Here is a 21,292-nt window from a genome sequence, read left to right as displayed (position 1 = left end):
CCTCTGGTGTTGCATCCATTTGTTGAAATTTCTCGATCGATATTCTGCCATTTCCTGGAGCTTTGTTTTTCGTCAATACCTTCAGTGTAGCTTGGACTTCTTCCTTCAATACCATCGGTTCTCGATCATGTACTACCTCCTGAAATGGTTGAACCTGTCCCAGTCCTTTTTGGTATAGTTAGCGTGTATTCTATCTTCTTTTGATGCTTCCTGCAATCATTCAATATTTTGCGCATAGAATCCTTCAATATTGCTACTTGAAGCTTGAATTTTTTCTTCAGTTCTTTCAGCATGAGAAATACCAATCGTGTTCTTCCTCTTTTTTCTAAGTCCAGGTCTTTGCAAGTTTCATTATAATAATCTACTTTTTCTTTTTGAGCCACTCTTTGAAATCTTCTGTTCATCTCTTTTACTTCATCATTTCTTCCATTTGCTGTAGCTAGTCTATGTTTAACAGCAAGTTTCGGAGTCTCTTCTGACATGCATTTTGGTCTTTTCTTTTTTTCTTGTTTATTTAATGACCTTTTACATTCTTCATGTATGATGTTTGATGTTATCCCACAACTTTTCTGTTCTTCAGTCATCACTGCTCAATGTGTCACATCTATTCTTGAGGTGATCTCTAAATTGAGGTGGGATATACTTAAGATCCTACCTTCAGTCTCCTGGACTTGATTTAAATTTCTTCAGCTTTACTTGAACTTGCATATAAGCAACTGATGGTCTATTTTGCAGTTGCCCCTGGCCTTGTTCTTACTGATGATGCTAAGCTTCTCCATCATGTCTTTCCACAGATATAGTCAATTTGATTCCTGTGTATTCCATCTGATGGGGTTCATGTGCATAGTCACCGTTTATGTTGCTGAAAAACAGTATTGCCAGTAAGTAAGTTGTTGGTCTTGCAAAATTCTCTCATCTCATTTTTCTATCACCAAGGCTATATTTCCTAACTATTGATCCTTCTTCTTTGCTTCCAGCTTTCAAATTCCATTCACCGGTATTTATCAATGCATCTTGATTGCATGTTTGATCAATTTCAGATTACAGAAGTTGATAGAAATCTTTAATTTCTTAATCGTTGACATCAGTGGTTGGTGTGTAAATTTGAACAATAGTTGTAGTAACTGGTGTTCCTTATCGGCATATGGGTAAAAAACCCAATATGGGTAGTATCCTTTATAATAATAGACATGAAGACGAAAGTGATAGAATTGAGAGTCCAGAAACAAACCCACACATTCTGTGGTCAGCTGATTTTGACATGGGTGCTATGTCCATTTGGTGGGAAAAGAAGAATCTCTTCAATAAACAGTGTTGGGAAAATTGGATTTCTACACACAGAAAAATGAAACAGGATCAATGCCTCACACTATACAACAAATTCAAAATGGATTATTGACCTTAATGTGAAAACTAAAGTCATAAAATTCTTAGAAGAAAATGCAGAAGGAATGCTTTCAGGCCTTGCAGAAAGAATATTAGATTATTATATAATCTAAGATAATAACAAAAGTATTAATAGCAAAAGAGAAATAAATGGAACCTCCTAAAAACTAAACTTTAGTTCATCAAAAAAATTGAAAAGACAGGCTACGAACTGGGAGAATATCTTTGGAATCCATATATCTGATAAGAATCTAATAACCAAAAAATATATAAAAGTTTGACAACAAAGACAAATAAAACAACCAAAAAATATATAAAAGTTTGACAACAAAGACAAATAAAACAATCAAAAAATGGGCAAAGTTTTCATTAGCCATCAGAGAGATGCAAATCAAAACCACATGAGGTAATATTTCATTTCTACTAGGTGGTGCAGTGGTTAAGCATTGGGCTGGTAACTAAAACATCACCAACTGCTGGATGGGGAAAGGCGACAGTCTCCTTCCATAAAGATCTATAGCCATGGAAACTCTATGGAGTAGTTCTCCTCTGACCTATAGGGTCACTATGAGTTGGAATCAATTTGCGGGCACACAACAACAACAGGATAGTTAAGATAATAAATAAATAACAAATATTGGCAAGGATGTGGGGAAATTGGAAAACCCTCGTGTCATAATGGGTAAGAGCTACAGCTGCTAACCAAAAGGTCGGCAGTTCAAATCCACCAGGTGTTCCTTGGAAACCCTATGGGGCAGTTCAACTCTTGTCCTATAGAGTCACTGTGAATCAGAATTGACTTGATGACAATGGGTTTTGTTTTCAGTTTATTAATCTATTGTTGGTGGGAATGCAGAATGGTACAGCCTTTGTGAAAAAATGTGTGGTGATTCCACAAAAAACTATAAATAGAACTACCATATGACCCAGGAATTCCCACTGCTAGCAATATACCCAAGGGACTTGAAAGCAGCAATGCAAATAGACATGTACAACAGTGTTTATTGTAGCATTATTCACAATAGCCAAAAGATGGAAGCAACCTAAATGCCCATCAAGGGATGAATGGATTAAAAAAATGGTGCATTCATATAATGAAATACTAAAACCCATTGCCGTCGAGTTGATTCTGACTCATAGCCACCCTATAGGACAAAGTAGAACGGCCCCATAGGGTTTCTAAGGCTGTAAATCTTTACAGAAGCAGACTGGCACAGCTTTCTCCCTCAGAGCAGCTGGTAGGTTAGAAACACTGACCTTTTGGTTAGAAGCCCAACGCTTAACTAGTCTGCACCACGAGGGCTCCTACAGTGGAGTACTTGAAGTCTTGATATGTGCTACAACATGTATGGAACTTGAAGACATTATGCTGAATGAAATAACCAATCAAAAGAGAACAAGAACAGGCAACTGTATAATAGACAGAAGCATTTATTAGTGGTTACCAGGGGACTGAGGGATGGGAAAAGGATGAAAAATTGCTTATGGCAAACTGAGTTTCGGATTTATGGTGATAGAAAAATCACACCAATTAAGAGTAGCATTGCACAGCCGATTCATGTAATTGCTGTCAATAAGTTGTACACCTGTAAAAAGTGAATTGGCAAAAATTGTATTCGATGCTGAGGCTGTTCATGTACAACTAAACACCACTTGGGATTTGGTTTCTTGGTTTGGAGGCACAGGGCAATAATGGTTTTATGGGACAGCCCAGTTAATTGGCCTGTTAGCATGTTTCGTGCTTTCCTGTTCTACCTCCTATTTCATTGTGTAGTGTCTGTAGTCTTAAACTTGCAAGCAGCCATCTAAGATACAATTGGTCTCTATTTTCCTGGAGCAACAGAGGAAAGAGAGTCAGGAATAGGAGGAGGAAATGGAATGTATGGCTAACTGTCCTCATGAACAGTTACTTCCTTTGACATGAGACTAGAAGAATTGCATGGTGCCCAGCTACCATTACTAAACCAAAATGTTCCGTAATTCTATAGAAGAATCCTGAGAAAAAGATTCTGTAGAAAAATCGTTATAAAATGGGGGAAATGCAGAACAACATTTCAAATTCTCATGAAATCCGGACTTTCTGGAGCCATACTATTGCACTGAGATAATCTTTAAACTTTAAATCTTAAACCAAAAATATCGCCTGAAGTCTTAAAATGAAACAGTAGAGGATTCCGGCTAACATGGCACCATAGACAGAAACACCATGCCATCCCTCCACAGCAAAGACCTGAAAAACTAAGTAAAACAGAAACAAATGTCATTCCTGGAACCTGAAGTGCCAAATGAAGAGGTAAAGAGCTCAGCCAAGCACCAAATGGAATAGGAAACTGACAGAGGACAGAGAGTGAGGAGAGGTACGTGGGAGGGCCCCATCAGCCAACACAGCACGGATCTGCCATCTTGGACTCCTGTCGGGATCCGCAGACAGGGAGCACAGAAAAGCAGCTTCACAGAACTCCCAGCAGGAGACAGAGCACCCGGTAACCAGTGATACAAGCTTCTCCGCCTCCATTCTCTCCCCACTACCCTACCTCTGAGCTTCCTGGCTGGCTGCAGTGGCTCGGCTGCCAGGAAGTGCTGCTTGGATTTGCCCCACCCACATCAGAGATCAGTGGACACGGAGTACAGGAAAGCAGCTTCACATAGTTCCCAGCAGCAGACGGAGCACCTGGTAACAAGTGATACACGCTTTCCTAACTGCCCCTTTTATGTGCTCTCCCCTCCCCCCTTCCTGCCCGCTGCAGTCTCTTGGCTGGGAGGCAACTGTTTTGCCCTCTGGCTGCTTGGATTTGCCCTGCCCACACTGGCCGGGCCCCTGAGCTGGTGTTGGTTCTTTCCATCTCTTTGGGTTTCTTCTGTGCCTCCTACCACCTCCCCCTCCTTTCTCTGGAACACCTGGCTCTGTGTGCCGCCTTCTTCATGAATGGCTATGAAGCCACACTTAACTGGGGAACCACGCCCCTGGCCCTTGACACCATGCTGGTGGGATCCCTGGGGCTTTTTTTTTTTTTTTTTCTCCATGTTTTGCTTTGCTTTGCGTTTTCTGTTTTGTTTGTTTTCTTTTTCTTCTGGCAGCTTGGGAGCCCCTTCAAGTTGGCCTGCAGTGCTGGGCTTAGGAGCCACTCCCCCGATCTGCGGAGCTGCCTAGGTGGGATGCCTACGGGCATTTCTTTCTTTTTTTTTTTTTTTCTTTTCTCCCTTTTTCCCTCTTTATCTCTCAGTTCTCATCTCTCTACACTTGCCTTCTTTTCCTATCTCCTGAATACCTAGTGCTGTGTGATATCTGTACCCCCTCTAGCCAGGCTATACTGCTCAGCCTAGGAGCCACTATTCCAGTCTTAGTAGTCCCACCAGTGGGACGCTAGGACTCCTAGGGGCTTTTCTTTTACAAATTTTTATCTAGTGTATTTTTTTTTCTTTTTCTTTTTTTCCTTTTCGCTTTTCTTTATTTCTGTTTCTTTTGTCTCCACTCCAACGGCAAGCTCCCTTAGCACTCCTTTTTTTTTTTTTTTTCTTTATTTGCTTGTTTGTTTTTGGCTCCTGTTTCTGTCTACTCTCTCTCCTCTTTCCCGCACACCTATTAGCTCCACACGTCAAAACTGCCCCGCTCTTTCCTGCCTACCTGCATCGTGCACTGAACATCACACCCCCAAACAGCACAAGCATGGCCTACTGACACCTGCCCAGGACTGATTCCTGGCTGGCCATGTTGGCCCTAATACATGCTGCAAACAACCCGTCCCAGCCCCTCCCCTTCAGCTGGACCTGTCCTGCTGCACCATAGCTGGATGGCCGGCCCTGCCAATTGGACAAGGAAGTGAAAAGTATCATGTCTACAGACAAACAACAAAGAACGCATAGCCTGCCTGCTCAGACATAACCAAATGAGACAAAAAAGCAGGATGAAATAAACAAATCTACAATTAAGAAATGACAAAAATAACTACTGAATGTCCTGAAGACAGCAGACAATATCAAAACATTAAAAAAAAAAAGGACAGGATGGTTCTAGTAGGCATCCAAAATAAAATACCGGTTGGCTTTCCAACAGAAGAAAAGGCACTAAAACTACCTGACAGGAAATTCAAATCTCTAATATTCAGAGTAATCCAAGAGTTGAAGCAAAAAAAAGACAAAAATGAGGAAAAAATAAGTTTATGGAAAAGGCAAACAAATTCATGGAAAATATAGACAAAAGAACAATTCAGGAAAGTGATACAGGAACAAAATGACAATAAATTCACAACTAAAAATTGTACAAAAACAACAATTAGAAATCCAAAGATAAACAGCAAAATTTCAGAAATGGACAGTGTCATAGAAGGACTGAGGAGATTTGAAATGATGGAAGACAGAATCAGCGAAATTGAAGACAAACACTCGGCTACAACTCTGTTTGAGGAAAAATCAGAAAAAAAAAGAATGAAGAAACCCTGAGAATTATGTGGGATACAATCGAAAGCAAAAATTTGCAAGTGATCGGAGCTCTAGAACAGGGAGAGAAAATGCAAAATACAGAGAGGACCATTGAAGAATTGTTGGCAGAAAACTTCCGTAATATCATGAATGATGAAAAGCTGTTTATCCAAGAAGCTCAACCAACCCCATATAGGATAGATACCAGAAGAAAAACACCAAGTCATATTATAATCACACTTACTAAAACCAAAGACAAAATAAAAATCCTGCGAGCAGTTCAAGAAAAACAAAAAGTCACATACAGAGAGGAAACAATAAGACTAAGCTTTGATTATTTTTTTTTGTTGTTGATTATTTGGCAGAAGCCATGCAGGCAAGAAGGTAATGGGATGACATACATGAAACCTTGAAGGGAAAAAATTGCCAAACAAGAATAATATATCCCGTAAAACTTTCCTTCAAATATGATGGTGAAATTAGGGCATTTCCAGATAAACAGTAATTAAGGGAATATGTAAAAACCAAACCAAATGTGTGAGAATTATTAAAGGGAGTCCTTTGGTATGAGAACAAACAAATTCAGACCACAGCCTGAATCTAGGACACAGATTGTACCAGCCAGATACCAACCTAGGAAATGAACTCTTAAGGATTATCCAAAACCAGAACAATTGCAACAGGGAACCAGAGAGGCTAATCTGTAAATGACAACGTCAGAACAGTAAAAGATGTAATAAACAATATAGGTATCAAACTTTTTAAGGAGAGGAAGAACTTTCTAATGGAGAGGAAGGCAAGGTGATACCAAGTAATAATAGACTGGTTCATGCCTAGGAAGATAAGGGTAAATTTCAAGGTAGCCACAAAGAATGTTAACAAACCTACTCATCAAAATAAAGAAGAAAAACAAAGTCTCAATAATAATAATAAAAAAAAATCTACAAAAAGAAATGAAAAATCCACAAACAAAAGGAACTCAGCACAGGAGAATAAGACATTATGCTGAGTAAAATAAGTCATTCACAAAAGGACAAATATTGTATGAAACCACTACTGTAAAAACTCATGAAAAGGTTTACATACAAAAAGAAACAATATTTGTTGGTTATGAGGGAGGGGAAGGGTAGGGATGGAAAAACAGTTAATAGACAATATATAAGCGGTAACATCTTTGAAGGGTAAGACAGTACACAATACTGAGGAAGCCAGCAAAACCTGTACAAGGCAAGGCCATGGTAGCTCCATGTTGTTGTTTTTGTTAGGTGTGGTCGAGTCAGTTCCGACTCATAGTGATCCTGTGCAAAACAGAATGAAACACTGCCTGGTCCTGAGCCATCCTTACAGGTGTTGTTATGCTTGAGCTCATTGTTGCAGCCACTGTGTCAATCCACCTCGTTGAGGGTCTTCATCTTTTCCACTGACTCTGTACTGTGCCAAGCATCATGTTCTTCTCGAGGGACTGATCCCTCCTGACAACATGGCCAAAGTATGTAAGATGCAGTCTTGCCATCCTTGGTTCTAAGGAGCATTCTGGTTGTACTTCTTCTAAGACAGATTTGTTCGTTCTTTTGGCAGTCCGTGGTATATTCAATATTCTTCGCCAACACCATAATTCAAAGGCGTCAATTCTTCAGTTTTCCTTATTCGTTGTCCAACTTTCACATACATATGATGTGACTGAAAATACCATGGCTTGGGTCAGGTGCACCTTAGTCTTCAGGGTGACATCTTTGCTCTTCAACACTTTGAAGAGGTCCTTTGCAGCAGATTTGCCCACTGCAATGCGTCTTTTGATTTCTTGACTGCTGCTTCCGTGGCTGTTGATTGTGGATCCAAGTAAAATGAAATCCTTGACAACTTCAATCTTTTCTCCGTTTATCGTGATGTTGCTCACTGGTCCAGTTGTGAGGATTTTTGTTTTCTTTATGTTGAGGTGTAATCCATACTGAAGGCTACGGTCTTTGATCTTCATTAGTAAGTGCTTCAGGTCCTCTTCACTTTCAGCAAGCAAGGTTGTGTCATCTGCATAACGCAGGTTGTTAATGAGTCTTCCTCCAATCCAGATGCCCCGTTTTTCTTCATATAGTCCAGCTTCTCATATTATTTGTTCAGCATACAGATTGAATAGGTATGGTGAAAGAATACAACCCTGGTGCACACCTTTCCTGACTTCAAACCAGTCAGTATCCCCTACAGTATGTCCTGTCCATATGCTCCGTAGACACATCCAAACTACCTCAGGGACCAAATTGCTGGGCTGAGGGCTGTGGGGACCATGGTCTCAGGGAACATCTATCTCAAGTGACATAACAGAGTTTATAAAGAAAATGTTCTACATTCTACTTTGGTGAGTAGCATGTGGGGTCTTAAAATCCTGTGAGCGGCCATCTAGGATACTCCACTGGTCTCACCCCTTTGGGAGCAAGGAAGAATGAAGAAAACTAAAGACACAAGGGAAAGATTAGTCCAAAGGACTAATGGAGCACATCTACCATGGCCTCCACCAGACTGAGTCCAAAACAACTATATGGTGCCTGTATACCACCACTGACCGCTCTAACAGAGAGCACAATACAGGGTCCTGGACAAAACTGGAGAAAAATGTAGAACAAAATTCTAACCCAAAAAGAAAGACCAGACTTGGTATCCTGACAGAGAATGGAGAAACTCTGAGAGTATGGCCCTGGACACCCTTGCAGCTCAGTAATGAGGCCACTCCTCAGGTTCACCCTTCAGCCAAAGACTGAACAGGCCTATGGAACAAAACAAGAGTAAAGGGGTGCACCAGCCCTGGGGCAGGGACTGGAAGGCAGGAAGGAACAAGAAAGTTGGTAATAGGGAACCCAGGGTTGAGAAGGGAGAGCATTGACATGTCGTGGGGTTGTTAACCAATGTCATACAACAATGTGTGTACTCTTTGATGAGAAACTAGTTTGTTCTGTAAACCTTCATCTAAAGTTCAATAAAAGAGAAAAAAAGAAAAGCAAACAAAGAAACAATAGTTTAGCTTAACTAGTAAAGAATATCTGCCTTGAACGTTGTGCTCTCTTAAGAACTATCTATATGGGATCAAAATGACAACAACAACTCCTAAGATTAGATAGAAACTTAAGGCGCAGTGAGTTTTTCTTAATAGGGGAGGAACAACTCAGAAAAAGAGGGCGAGAATGGTTGCACAACCTGAAGAATGTAATCAATGTCGCTGAATTGTACATATAGAAATTTTTGAATTGGTATATGTTCTCCTGTGTATATTCTCAACAACCACAACAAAAACAAATATAAGAGTATTTTATGGGTTTCTTCTTTAAATGATTTAATATGTTAATATTGTTGTTGTTAGATGTGTTTGAGTTGGTTCTGATTCATAGTGATCCTGTTGTACAACTGAACGAAAAGACTGCCTGGTCTTGCACCATCCTCATAATCATTACTATGTTTGAGTTCATTGTTGCAGCCACTATGTCAGTCCATCTCCTTGACAGTCTTCCTCTTTTTCTCTGTCCGTCTATTTTACCAAGCATGAGGTCCTTCTCCACAGACTGATCCCTCTTGGTAACATGACCAAAGTACATGAGATGAAGTCTCGCCATCCTCACTTGTATGGAGCATTCTGACTGTACTTCTTCCAAGACAGATTGGTTTGTTCTTCTGACTGTTATTGGTATATTAAAAATTCTTCACTAGCACCATAATTCAAAGGCATCGATTCTTTGGTCTTCCTTATTTATTGGCCAGCTTTCACATGCTTATGAGGCGATTGAAAATTCCATGGTTTGGGTCAGGCACACCTTAGTCCTCAAAGTGACATCTTTGCCTTTTAACTCTTTAAAGAGGCCTTTTGCAGCAGATTTGCCCAATGCAATAAATCATTTGCTTTCTTGACTGCTGCTTCCATGGCTTTGACTGTGGATTCAAGTAAAATGAAATCCTTAGTAACTTCAATATTTTCTTTGTTTATCATGATGTTGCTTTTTGGTCCAGTTGTGAGGATTTTTGTTTTCTTCACGTTGAGGTTTAGTCCATACTGAAGGCCATACCATTTGATCTTCATCAACAAGTGCTTCACGTCCTCTTTGCTTTCAGCAAACGAGTTTGTGTCATCTGCATATCGAAGGTTGTTAATGAGTCTTCCTGCAATCCTGATGCCAAGTTCTTTTTCATGTAGTCCAGCTTCTTTGATTCTTTGCTCAACATAGATATTGAGTAAATATGGTGAAAAGATACAACCCTGGCACACACCTTTCCTAATTTTAATCTACCCAACATCCCCTTGTTATGTCCGAATGACTGCCTTTTGGTCTCTGTAAAGGTTCCTCATGAGCGCAATTAAGTGTTCTGGAATTCCTATTCTTCGCAGTGTTAGCCAAAATTTGTTATGATTCAGTCAAATGCCTTTGCGTAGTCAGTAAAGCACAGGTAGACATCTTTCTGATATTCACTGCTTTCAGCCAAGATCCATTGGACATCACATTTATATCCTCTTCTATATCGTCTTCTGAATCAGACCTGAATTTCTGACATTTCCCTGTCGATGTACTGCTGCAACTGTTTTTGAATTATCTTCAGCAAAATTTTACTTGCTTGTGGTATTAATATAAACATGGCAGTATAAACAGTGACTATCCAAAATATGCTTTAGTATTTTCTTTTTGCAGACTTATTTAACTGCAGGTCTTAATATTGTATCTCCTCTCTTCTCTCATCTTCTCCCCTCCTTTCTGTTCCCCTCCCCTGCACTCCTTTCCTTCTCTCTCTCTTTGTTTTAATAATAGAATATCTTATGAGACTTTTATTTCGTGAAACACATTTCAAAGAACACTGCTTTATAAATGTTTATACTGATCTTCAAATGTATGGTAAAGCAATTGAAAATTTATTTTAATTACCTCCATTGTAAAATAGTGGAACAATTTGTAGAAAAGTTAGGTTGCTAATCTTCGTCTATTCAGTGCTATTACTACATCACAGATTCCGACGTTTTCTTTTTCCTTAAGCATTTACTTTTTCTTATTATACTCCATCAGATTTTTCAATAAAAAGACCATGATAAACATAAATGTTATGTTATTTGATATATTTATTATAAAAAGAAAACATAGTTTTTCGATAGAGTGCTATATCATTAAATAGATTTAATAAAGGAATCAATCATCCAGTGTTAAAATAGACTGTTTGAACCATAGATTTACAGGCCACATATTTAGTACATGGTGTCTTCCAAAGTCTATTTGAATTATAGACTTGGTTTAATTAAGCCTCTAAATTATCATTCATATAACAGGCATATGAATCAAAAAGGAACATTTTATGTTTCTTTATATCTTTTACTGTAGTATGTACAAAAAATAAATAACATGTTTTCAGTTTTCATTACTTACCTTAAACTAGCATCTTAGCAATCATGAGATCATATTTCCAGTTTGATTTCTCAGAAGCAGACTCTGAGATGGAGATTAGTGACCGGAAGTTTATTAAGGAATGCCTTCGGGACCTGTACAGGTGGAGTGAAGGGCAGCAGTATTGGGCAGAGGAGTTTGTGGATTGCAGTGCACTTTCTTTGGAGGACTCAGTTTGTCCTTCAGGTAGCTTTAAAGCTGAGATGACCCGTCAGAGTGTTCCTGAGTTGGAGCAAGGGGTCAAGACTTTTATATCACCGACATCAACAATCACTGGATGTGTACTGTCCAGGAAGTGAGTATTTCCTTGGTAAGGCAGCTTTCTTTAGCAAGAATATTTTTTAAAGGTATTGTGAGCTAAATGTTGTTGCTAGCAGTGTTTCCAGCAGCTGGGACTATATGTTCTTCATTTCTAAAGAGGTATTTGGGCAACATATTATAGTGTCTAACCTCAGTCTACCTTTTGAACCATTAAAATCCACTTCTTCAGTTAAGTTATGGAAACAGCTCATCCAAGATTCTGTTGGGCCTTTTGTTCCTGGGAGAAACTTAGAAGGTAAAGGTTAGAGGAAAAAACTACAACCCTGCCACTGTGGTTGGTCTCAGGGACACAAATGGTATGTTTCATCTCCTTGTACCATGCACGCCAGAATCCCCTCACACTCAGCACCTCTGGTGGTTTTGGTGGCTTCTGTACTGGCACGCCTCAGGCTTATTCAGGAGGGGCCTGAGGCAAACCCATACTTGGAGGGTATGTCTGTTTTCAGACTTTCTCAGGCTAGACTCGCTACATTTGTCGTTTACTTTATTGGACAAGGACATATTAGGAAGCATTCAAGTAGATCTCCCGGGTACCAACACAGATTCCTCCAAGCCTATAATAGATGCTTGATTTCCCCTGCCAAGATAGTGACTCCTTTTCTTAGCCACCAGTAACAGCACAAAGAGCCTGAAATGTTTACGTCACAGATGTAGCTTATGGTTCAATGGGTCTTTTGCATGTGCCCTGAAAAATGTGTTATGGTTTTGGGATAACACCTGCAGGGCCCAGAGTTACAGAGATAGGAAACAAAACTTTTCCAAGTGGGTCATTAGAACTGAAGGTAAATGAGGCCATTCCTACTTCCATCCTTGGTTCCTGTACCTATGTATTCTACTATTGGAGACACATCACTACATAAAAACTGTTGACTTAAATTATTCACTGCATCCTTGAGGACAGCACAGCAGCCTAGCAAAATATTGCCTCTAAACTGGTGTTTCACATTTGGCTTCAAGAGGCAGTTCTGTAAATGCATCAAGCTGGCTGGCTCTAGGTTGTGTAATATGTGATACAATCACTATATCCCATGATGATATATATGCCTACTCCTGCATATTCTTTGTTGTAAAATGGGTCTCTTGGTTTGATATGGAGCCCTGGTAGCACAGTGGTTAAAAGTGTGACTGCTAACCAAAAGGTTGTTGGTTTGAATCCACTAGCTGCTCCTTGGAAACGCAATGGGGCAGTTCTACTCTGTCCTATAGAGTTCGCTATGAGTTGGAATCGACTGGATGGGAACGGGTTTGGTTTGGTTTTGGTTTGATATGATGTTATATATGATCCCATGCTGATCTAGGAAACAGTCACTCAGCCTTCAAATAGTGATCCTGGTTGATACCATACAGGCAGAAAGGCAAACCCATATGTGGAGTGTATGTCTATTTCTGTCAGAATGAAGCATTGCCTCTTCCAATATGGAATGAATCCAATGAAGTCAGTTTACCACCAGGTGGCCAGTTGACCTTCTGGAAGGATGATGCTGTATCAGGAACTCAGAGTTTGTTTCTGTTGCTGGTAATAAGGCTTTTGCCAGTGACATTAGCTAAATCAGCCTTCATGAGAAAGGATCGATGCTACTGGACCTATGCATAACCTCCATACGTGCAGGCATGGCTACTCCATTAATGTGCCAATTATACCAGCCCTTGTTGGTTGATGAGAGAAGCTGATTGACTTCAACTGGCCAAGTCATTTTGTCTGCCTGTTTTCCTAGTGCCCTTTCTGTGATGGATGCTCTCATTTGGACATTGCCATGTGATACAAAGAGCTTTACTCTTAATATTATAATTTATAACTTGGTTACCAGATGTGTAAAAATAATAAAAACACATGCATCCACATTAAATAATGTTTCCTTCTTTAATGTTATTCAAAAGAACTGGCAACTGTAGGAGGAATAAGCATAAGCTCTACTAGGTAGTATTTTCCGATAGTTTTTTGCTTCGCTGAATTTTTTTTTTGTAGTCAGGTTTATTCATTTATCGTTTCATATATGCTCAAGTTAACAGCTCCACAAAGACCATAAATTTGATATTGATTTGGCATTTATATGTAGAGTTTACTTGGATTTTTTTTACCAGTCTTAAATTAATAAGGTTTCATATCTTATGAATAGAATTTGAGTATGTCAGGAAGTTGATAATATGTAGTTAACAGCATTTGCCTTTATCCATTAAAGAAAAAAAAGAAAGGTAAATAGTAACTTTTTCTGCATGGTAAAGCCAAATGTGTTCTAGAGGTTAAAAAGTCAGAAATTTAAAAATATTCTGTAGTACAAATCATTTTCACGTTTAAAAATCAGTTGAAAATATGTGATGAACCCTTGACAAACATTTCTGTAAGTAGATGTGTTTTTGGCAGTCAAATCTCTTTTTTTTTTTTTTTTTTAGCATTTAAGTAAATTTAGAAAGCTATTTACTGTTTAAAAATTACTATTAATTTTTTTATTAATTATCTTTAAAATTCCTTGTATTTAATATATAGTTTTGAAGTTATAATGGTTGTTAAAACCCAAATTAAAAGATGGCATGAACCAAGGTTGTGAATATAACCCTCTTTTGTACATTTTAAATATCAAATGTACTAGAAACCTGGTTTATGTAGAAGGGCACAAATAAAAATCATAAATATATTAGTGATTTCACTTCAGATTTTATTTCATCACTGTGGAGTTTTTATAGTATGTGGCGCTGTATGGGACACAGAAAACTAAAATACGTAGTCCTTTTCTCCCAAACACATAGGCCCTGTTTCTACTCCTTAGAAAGTCTACGGGAGCAGTTCAGCTCTGTCTTATAGAATCTCTATAAGTACGAATTGACTCGAGGGCAACGGGTAATATTGTCATTTATTAGAGAAAATACATTATTTGCCTTCACTTACTGTTTCTTCTTTTGCTCTCCTCCTCCATTTCTTCCTTCCTTCTCCTAATGTTTAATGGTTACTAAGGGTTAAAAAAAAAAAAAAAGGGTTAGCTACTTGTTTATATAGAGAAACTATTTCACATTTGGACATTGGGCCACACTGCTGGGTCAGTGGTTCAGGCCCTTAACCTGAGGGCCGAGCACCTCTTATTGTCCTAGTACCAGAACCATGGTGTATCTGCAGCTGTAAAGCACTCATAGTAGCTCTTGCCCTGAAGAAGAGATGCTATGAAAAGGTGGGTACCTAGAAAGAGTCTAGGAGTGAGAAGAGAGTGGTGAGAGAAAGTAAAGAAGACCTAAAAAAAGAAGATATATCTATGTTCATGAATTGGAAATTTCAATATTTTAAAAATGTCAGTTCTCTCTAACATGATCTTAGGCTTAATATAATCCCAGTCAAAATGCGAGCAAGCATTTTAATAGAAAATGACAGGCTGATTCTAAAATGTATATAGAAGTGCAAAAGACCAAAAACCAAACCTACTGCCGTCGAGTCGATTCTGACTTATAGTGACCCTATAAGACAGAGTAGAACTGCCCCATTGGGTTTCCAAGGAGTGCCTGGTAGATTTGAACTAACGACCTCTTGGTTAGCAGCCATAGCACTTAACCACTACGCAACAACGGTTTCTGCAAAAGACCCAGAATAGCCAAAACATTTTTTAAAAAGAAAAGCAAATATGTGTGGCATAGAATACATAAATAAAACATAACATAAAACCATAGTAATCAAGAAAGTACGCTAAAGAGAGACAAATATGTCAGGGAAACAACAGAGAGTCCATTTGACCACCTATGGTCAATTGATTTCCAACAAAAGTGCCAAATTAATTAAGTAGGAAAAAGAAAGTGTTTTTAACAAATGAATGAATAACTAGATGTTCATATGAAAGAAATGGACCTTACCATCTATCTCACACCATTCACAGAAAAAAAAAAAAATTCCAAAATACATCATAAATATATAACATTATGAAAATTTTAAAAGAAAACATAGAAAATTTTACAACTTTGGGGTAGGCAAAGATTTCTTAGCAAAGAAAGACAATTACAGTATAAGAAAACTAATTAGAGTGTTAGACTTCATTAAAAAACCAAACCATAAGCCCAGTTCTTTGGTGCCAGTAGAGCAATGCTAGCCATTGTGTTCTTCAGAGGGCAGTCAATATTTTAGACAGACTGTTAAAAAGATGTTCTGGCGATATGAAACTAATGACTAATATTCTTCAAATTTTATGTCTATATTTGTAATCGGGTTTCCTTTGTCTATGTATTACTTAGACATTGAAATTTATTTAATTTATTTTACCACTCTGTCAGCTTTGTTTTGTGTTATTAATGGTGATTGTAGAACATCTGTTCTACATTACTTCAAAAGGTCACTGCGTCTGAGAACATTGTACATCATTTTACAACCTTGAAAAATCTTTAAAAATCCGTCAAGCTCGTTTCCATTCTCAGGTCATTAAGCTTGCTTAGCTTGCCCATCAGTTCATAAAAGTGAGCCAGAAATAGTCCCCAGCAATTTGTAAATCCACTTCTTAGTTCACGCCTGAACACCATGAAATTCAGACTTCTCATATTCCCAGTGCCAGGTTTATAACTACAAATACTGAATTTCTTACCTTCTCCAGGATCCATCCAATTACTTACTCTCCATATCCCTTTCTGGACTTTAGTTTTTCTGCACTGGGGAAGGAGAGTGGCAATCAGTATTCATTAATTTGGGTTCTGTAGCCACCTTCCTTTTTTCTGAATGAAAAATTTTCACCCTCACTCCTGACTCTGAATAGGTCCACTGCTAACTGAACTTGGCACTCTTTGGTGTAAGTGGGGACTACGGAGATTATCAAGGAGCAAAACTGTACCTAGTTGGTAAGATAACAGAACCACTACCTTTTTTGCCATCACCTGTTCATTCTCTATTTTTTTAATCAACAATAAAAGGTATACATGTTAAGTATAATCAAATGAGTTTTAAAAAATGTATACAGTCAGGTAACCACCATCCCAATCAAGGTATAGAAGATTTCCATTACCCCAGAAGTTCTCTCATTTTCCTGAGCTTCGTATACCTCTACCCACTGAGACAATCACTGACCTCATTTTTATTGTTAGTGTTTCTTCCCTATTCTAGAACTTCATATGAAAAAAATCATAGTATGTACTCCCCTGAGCCTATCATTCTTTCCTCAGTAAGATAGTGTTTTTTCAACAAAATGTGTATGAGATGCATCCATATTGTTGGATGTTCCAGTAGCACATACTTTTTATTGCAGTGTAATATTCCTTTATGTGAATGTGCCTCAATTTGTGTGTCCATTCACCTGAAGATGGAAACTTAGATTGTTTCCAGTGTTAGGTTATTATAAATAAAGCAACTATAAGCAACCTTGTAAAATTATTTTTGTAAATATATGTTTTCATTTCTCTTAGATGACTACCTGGGGCATATCAACAGTCTATTTTTAACTTCATAAGAAACTCACAAACTTCTTCAAAGTGCTTTACCATTTTATGTTTCCAAAAGCAGCGTATTAGATTTCTAGATGTTCTGCATCCTTGCCAACTCTTTTGACATTATTTGCCTTTAATATTTGTGGTTTTAGTTTACATTTCTCTAACGCCTATTATCTTATTACTTTCTGTGCCTTCTTTTGTCTTTTTATATTTTATTTTTGCCTTCTTAATTGTTAAATGATATGTTCATCTTACGTATTTTTTTTAAATCACTGACTTAAAGAAGTTCTTTGTGTATTCTGGATACAAATACTTTGTAAAATATATATAGTACAAGTATTTTCTGTCAGTGCCTTGCTTTTCTTTTTCTTGGCAATGACTTTTGAGAGATTTTTTTTTTTTTTTTATTCTATCCATTCTTTAAATGGTTAATATTTGGATTGTTTCCACTTTTCATTTCTCATACTGAGATTCAGCCATTGTTCTTAAATTAATACTTCCTAGAGTGTTGCACGGTCAGAATCAACTCCAGGCAACTAACAACAATAACAAGGATGTTGCAAGCCTTTTTTCAAATTCAGTAGATCTGGAGAAGTTGATTTTGTCTATTTTTGAAAGATTTTGCATTTATTTTATGGAGGAGAAGATTCTCTGGAGATCTTTACTTCAGCATTCCTGATGACTTCCCTCTTTAGCTGGTTTTCTTTTTTTAATGTTTGTCTTTTGTTTTACCTAAATTTAATTTTAATATGTTTTAGTGTGGACTTCCCTGAGTTTAATCTGTTTGGGGATCGCTCAGCTACTTTAGTCTGTATATTTATGTCTTTTGGTAATTTGGGAAGTTTTCAATCATTATTTCATGCATTATTTTAATCACACACTCTTTCTCACCTCTTTCTGGTACTCCAAGGGTATGAACGCCACACATTGTGTTATTGTCCTACATATCCCTGAGGCTCCATTCATGTGTATGTGTTTCTCTCTTCCCCCTCTGTTTTCTCTCTGTCATTCACATCAAATAAATTCTATCGATCTATCCTCAAGTTCACCGGTTCTACCCTCTGTAATCTCCACTCTACTATGGAGACCACCTAGTGAGATTTTTGTTGTTGCTGCTGCTGTTGTTATTATATTTTTCAACTTCATAAATTCTATTTACTTTTTTTTTACATTTATGTGTCTTTGTTGAGATTTTCTACATTTTCATATATTTCAAGAGAATGTATAATTGATTGTTAAAGGATTTTTATGACTGCTGCTTTAAGATTCTTTTCAGAATAGTTCAACATTTGATTCGTTTCAATCTTGGGATCTGTTGATTTTCTTTTATCATTCAGATTGTAGTTTTCATGCTTTTGGTATGACCAGGAATGAATATTTTAGTTATTATGCTTTGATACTCTTCATCACATTTAAGTCTTCTATTTTATCAGGTAGTCAGCCTATTTAGGTATAGTGTGTAGGTTGAAACCTACTCGTGGGTTTTAGTTTAGTTTAGTTTTCAGGGCCCACACAATTCTATTCTTGTCTGCTATATTATTTTGATACTACTTGGGCACAAATGATTTGGGCTCAACTACTAACCTAAAGGTTGGTAGCTCGACCCCACCTAGCAACACCATGGAAGAAAATCCTGGCAATCAGTTTTCTTAAAAATTATAGCCAAGAAAACCCTATGGAGCAGTTCTGTTCAGTAACACATGAGGTCACCATGAGTCAAAATCAAATCAAAAGCAACAAGTTTGGTTTTTGGGGGTTTCCACTCAAGCCCTGCTGATGACATCTTCTGGAGAAGAAGGTGCTTTACTTGGTCTCCCTATTTTGCTGTGTGGAGGGCAGAGCATTGCAAGTCTCTGTTGATATTACCCCTTGGGTTAATTGGTTTTCCCACTGATGCCCTGGTTGTGGAGTGAGGACTAGGTCAGCCCAGGTCTTTGGCACTGCTGCTACTGACCGAACCAAACTGCTGCGAGGGATGGTGTTACAGAGCAGGGATTGCAAAGGCCAGATGTGTGCTTCTGCTGCTCTTGACAGATCAGAACACTACCAGTGTTGGATTTTGGAGTGGGAGCTGGGACATCTGAGGCTTCCTGCTGCTGCAGCAGGACAGTTCCACTCTTCTTTCTGGAGAAAGAGGCTCCAACTAGGTCTCTGTTGGTCTTCCTGTTCCCAGTCCTTCAGATAGAGAGAGCAGACTTTTTTTTTTTTAATAACTTTTATTAAGCTTCAAGTGAACTTTTACAAATCCAATCAGTCTGTCACATATAAGTTTACATACATCTCACTCCCTACTCCCACTTGCTCTCCTCCTCTTGAGTCAGCCCTTTCAGTCTCTCCTTTCTTGACACTTTTGCTGGCTTCCCTCTCTCTCTATCCTCACATCCCCCCTCCAGACAAGAGTTGCCAACACAATCTCGAGTGTCCACCTGATATCATTAGCTCACTCTTCATCAGCGTCTCTCTCCCACCCGCTGACCAGTCCCTTTCATTTCTGATGAGTTGTCTTCGGGGATGGTTCCTGTCCTGTGTCAACTGAAGGTCTGGGGAGCATGGCCGCCGGGGTTCCTCCAGTCTCAGTCAGACCATTAAGTTTGGTCTTTTTATGAGAATTTGGGGTCTGCATCCCACTGATATCCTGCTCCCTCAGGGGTCCTCTGCTGTGCTCCCTGTCAGGGCAGTCATCGATTGTGGCCGGGCACCAACTAGTTCTTCTGGTCTCAGAATGATGTATGTCTCTGGTTCATGTGGCCCTTTCTGTCTCTTGGGCTCTTAGTTGTCGTGTGGCCTTGGTGTTCTTCATTTTCCCGGGTTGAGACCAATTGATGCATCTTAGATGGCCGCTTGTTAGCATTTAAGACCCCAGACGCCACATTTCAAAGTGGGATGCAGAATGATTTCATAATAGAATTATTTTGCCAATTGATTAGAAGTCCCCTCAAACCATGTTCCCCAGACCCCCGCCCTTGCTCCGCTGACCTTTGAAGCATTCATTTTATCCTGGAAACTTCCTTGCTTTTGGTCCAGTCCAATTGAGCTGACCTTCCATGTATTGAGTGTTGTCTTTCCCTTCACCTAAAGCAGTTCTTATCTACTGATTAATCAATAAAAAACCCTCTCCCACCCTCCGTCCCTCCCCCCCTCGTAACCACAAAAGTATGTGTTCTTCTCAGGTTTACTATTTCTCAAGATCTTATAATAGTGGTCTTATACAATATTTGTCCTTTTGCCTCTGACTCATTTCGCTCAGCATAATGCCTTCCAGTTTCCTCCATGTTATGAAATGTTTCAGAGATTCGTCACTGTTCTTTATCGATGCATAGTATTCCATTGTGTGAATATACCACAATTTATTTACCCATTCATCCATTGATGGACACCTTGGTTGCTTCCAACTTTTTGCTATTGTAAAAAGAGCTGCAATAAACATGGGTGTGCATGTATCTGTTTGTATGAAGGCTCTTGTATCTCTAGGGTATATTCCGAGGAGTGGGATTTCTGGGTTGTATGGTAGTTCTATTTCTAACTGTTTAAGATAACGCCAGATAGATTTCCAAAGTGGTTGTACCATTTTACATTCCCACCAGCAGTGTATGAGAGTTCCAATCTCTCCGCAGCCTCTCCAACATTTATTATTTTGTGTTTTTTGGATTAATGCCAGCCTTGTTGGTGTGAGATGGAATCTCATCGTAGTTTTAATTTGCATTTCTCTAATGGCTAATGATCGAGAGCATTTTCTCATGTATCTGTTGGCTGCCTGAATATCTTCTTTAGTGAAATGTGTGTTCATATCCTTTGCCCACTTCTTGATTGGGTTGTTTGTCTTTTTGTGGTTGAGTTTTGACAGAATCATGTAGATTTTAGAGATCAGGCGCTGGTCGGAGATGTCATAGCTGAAAATTCTTTCCCAGTCTGTAGGTGGTCTTTTTACTCTTTTGGAGAGGTCTTTAGATGAGCATAGGTGTTTGATTTTTAGGAGCTCCCAGTTATCGGGTTTCTCTTCATCATTTTTGGTAATGTTTTGTATTCTGTTTATACCTTGTATTAGGGCTCCTAGGGTTGTCCCAATTTTTTCTTCCATGATCTTTATCGTTTTAGTCTTTATGTTTAGGTCTTTGATCCACTTGGAGTTAGTTTTTGTGCATGGTGTGAGGTATGGGTCCTGTTTCATTTTTTTGCAAAGGGATATCCAGTTATGCCAGCCCCATTTGTTAAAAAGGCTATCTTTTCCCCAGTTAATTGACACTGGTCCTTTGTCAAATATCAGCTGCTCATATGTGGATGGATCTATGTCTGGGTTCTCAATTCTGTTCCATTGGTCTATGTGTCTGTTGTTGTACCAATACCAGGCTGTTTTGACTACTGTGGCTGTATAATAGGTT

Source organism: Elephas maximus, chromosome 7 (genome assembly GCF_024166365.1).
Source record: "Elephas maximus indicus isolate mEleMax1 chromosome 7, mEleMax1 primary haplotype, whole genome shotgun sequence".
In the NCBI taxonomy this organism is placed as follows: Eukaryota; Metazoa; Chordata; class Mammalia; order Proboscidea; family Elephantidae; genus Elephas; species Elephas maximus.
Note: the sequence above shows the minus strand (reverse complement) of the source record.